This window comes from Perissodus microlepis, chromosome 13, assembly GCF_051167445.1.
Source record: "Perissodus microlepis isolate ML-2025 ecotype Zambia chromosome 13, ASM5116744v1, whole genome shotgun sequence".
NCBI lineage: Eukaryota > Metazoa > Chordata > Actinopteri > Cichliformes > Cichlidae > Perissodus > Perissodus microlepis.
In genome coordinates this window covers 15,863,569-15,866,516 of record NC_140473.1, presented here as the reverse complement: position 1 = coordinate 15,866,516, position 2,948 = coordinate 15,863,569, and the positions used below count along the sequence as shown (strand labels likewise).

The 2,948-nt window shown below is 38.9% G+C and overlaps 1 protein-coding gene across 5 annotated transcripts in view; it reads right to left on the bottom strand.

Moving 5' to 3' along the window:
- washc2c (WASH complex subunit 2C) overlaps positions 1–1,290 on the bottom strand; it is an 11,682-nt gene extending 10,392 nt beyond the window's left edge. For all 5 annotated transcript variants that reach the window (XM_084949581.1, XM_084949584.1, XM_084949585.1 and 2 more), the window contains exon 1: positions 1,128–1,290. The gene's annotated coding sequence lies outside the window, so the exon portion shown is untranslated. The remainder of the gene's footprint in view (positions 1–1,127) is intronic.
- Between the last annotated feature and the right edge of the window lie 1,658 nt (positions 1,291–2,948).

Below are 2,948 nucleotides of genomic sequence, written 5' to 3'. Positions count from 1 at the left end.
GGTCTTTGACAGGACTGTGGCACTCCAGATCAGAGTCAAGGACATCGGCATGGCCAAATAAAAAAACCCACATGATGCCTCCCACAGCTAAACAGCCAGCATGAACTCTGGTCAAAGGTTTAAAACTCTCCACTGAAAACAACTGTGGGTATGTCACTACTACTACTACAACAATGTCATGTGCCTATTCTCCAGAGGTCAGCTACTTTCCTCCTGTGGTGTGACGCTTGTATATTGTGGATACAAACACCACCTTTCCGCTGTGGGAAGAGCCCAATGTTGGTTGGCCACAGTTCGCTGGTAATAGAAGTGTATAGCTGATGCTAGAGATCCATTCCAAGTGCTGCTGTATACACGTATGTGTGTGTTTGTGTGTGTGTGTGTGTTTTTAACTTAAACAGTAATTGGAAAAAATGCGCATGAAATGAAATTATCACAGAGCGTCGCACGTCCTTATAATACAACTCCATGTTTAATAGCTCTGGATGCAGCAGGTGCTTATACAGCATTTGTACTAACATAGCTAGACTAGCCTAGCCAGAAAAACATTTAATTGTAACGAGATAGTCACCGCTAGTCGCTTTAGCTACGAGTGGTTTGAATGTGATGCAAGTACCTATTTTAATCCAAGACCTTTGATCCAATTAAGCCACAACAAAGCAAACTAAAAAACTTACAGCGGTTATTACGTCTGAGTAAATCGGAACAGATTACTTTTCTGGAGACCTTATCCAAATATAGATTTAAAAGTTTTCATGGGAGGACTGTCTGTGCATGTGTGTGCATACAGATACTGACTGGTTTAAATATGCGTCTGAAATGCAACACGATGAATGCAATTCTAACTTATAACTTCCCCTTTTAACTTTTATCATTCTACTAATATCCTTCGACACAACATGTTCTGCAATAGTGTTACAAGTTTCCGGAAGGAAGCTTGAGGAATCCACAGAGTTGCCTAAATGTCATTTCTTGTAACTAGAATTTCTTTCTTGGTAGAGAAAGCGCAGACTGTTTGGCTAACAGCTAGCTTAACTTAGCTAGCCAACACCAACGGTGGCTGCTGCTGTTCCGAGCTAACGAGAGTGACATACACACAGACAAAAACCACGCGCTCCCGAGCTTACCTTGACGACCTCTGGATAAATGCTTTCTAAGACGGTCAAGTGTTGTCAGAAACGACGAGGAAAAGAAGATCGATTATGCAAAATTTGGCCTTTCCCTCATTGGTCTTCTGACAGGTCAGCCATATTCTGTCTGCAGACAGTCACCTGACTGTCGTTGCCCAGCAACATAGTGAAAGTGGGGCGGAGTGGAACAGACCAAACGGCTGGCTTTCCGCGTTGGGTGGCTGGTGTGCTTGTCTCTGCATCTCATACATGTTAGTGTTGCGTTTTATTTAAAATACATAGGTTGTTGAATGCCAGAAGAAATCCGATATGTATAAACGAGAGCGAGAGAGAACAACAAATGTAACGGCAAAGCAAAACTCTTCATTCACGTGTCAGCTGTTAACAAAAAACGAAAACAAAACCGAATACATTTATCTGTTATTGAAATGACAACAAGACCAAATACCCCCCCCCCCCCCCCAAAAAAAACAAAAACCAACAACAAAAATTAAAACAAAAAAACATGGCTAAAGCCTTTCCAAACACCAACTGTGCATGACATGGACAGGAGGGTGGCGCACAAGATTAGATCACATTTTATGAGTAATCGGTTCGTTTCAGACTTTTTCTTCGTCTTAAACAACTAAAGAAGGCCTATTTTGTAAAATCTTACCAACCTCATATGAGTCTCATGTTGCAAAGGCAAATAATTTACTTTTTCTTATTAGGTTTATTTGCTATAGCAAATAAAAGTGCTCAGACCGCTGATATTCTTGACCCATTGATGAAAAGATTGAGGTACGCATGAAATACTTGGTAATGTGGCTGCGTGAGTTACGTGGCACTTCTTGACACCAGCTGTGATCAGCTATAATAGATTTAAAAAATAAAATAAAAACAAGGGCTCATTTGGTCTCACTCTGCTGCTTCATCTCTTGTTTACAATGTATGTGGGTGCTTAGTCTTTTTTATAGCATTTCCGGGACAGATAATATTACATGGAGCTCCCGTTCTCCTGTGTTTATTTGAGAACCCTGAGTCTAGATGGAGGACAGTGCCCTCTAAAGGTCAGTAACAGTGCTGAATGTGCAAGTTTAGACTGCATGCTCTAGAGATTTTAGAGTTATTGTTGTTATTTTTTTAAGCATGTACAATTTACTAATATGAATATATTTTCTATAAACACCATGTAGAAAAGACTGTTATCTTTTGTGGTAATTTGCAGCTAAACCAATTACTAAAACTGACATTTTTCAAAGCAAATGTCTTCAGAGTTTTACTGATGCATGTACCTAATCTAAAGCACACCTTAAAATTAACCCACTGATTTACACCTTTACACAAGTTCTATATTTAATTAGATTAATATTTGACCATGATAATTCTGACAATAAAATAAATTTGTGAATACTGCTTATATAAAATTAAACTAAAATGCTGTACAAAAGTCTTTTAATGTTATTTCACTGTGAAAATGGGATATACATGTAATTTATTTAAACATAGGCGAACATACATGGAACTACGTTACATAAGGTAAAAACAGTTTATACAAAAGCCAAAGATGAAGGTCAATATTTAGTACGACCACCTTCATTCTTCAGCACAGCCTGAACTCTCATAGGCAAGCTTTGTAGTAATTTCTTTGAGTAGTCCTCAAGAATAACTATCCGGGCTTCTTGAAGGACATTCAAAGCTCTTCTTTAGATGTTGACTGACTTTTGTTCCATTGTCTGTCAAAATGATCCAACACTGCTTCAATGTTAAGGTCCGGCCTCTGAGGAGGCCAATCTATGATCGTTCTTTTGTGCGTTTTTCCATCCAGCTGTGCTTTTA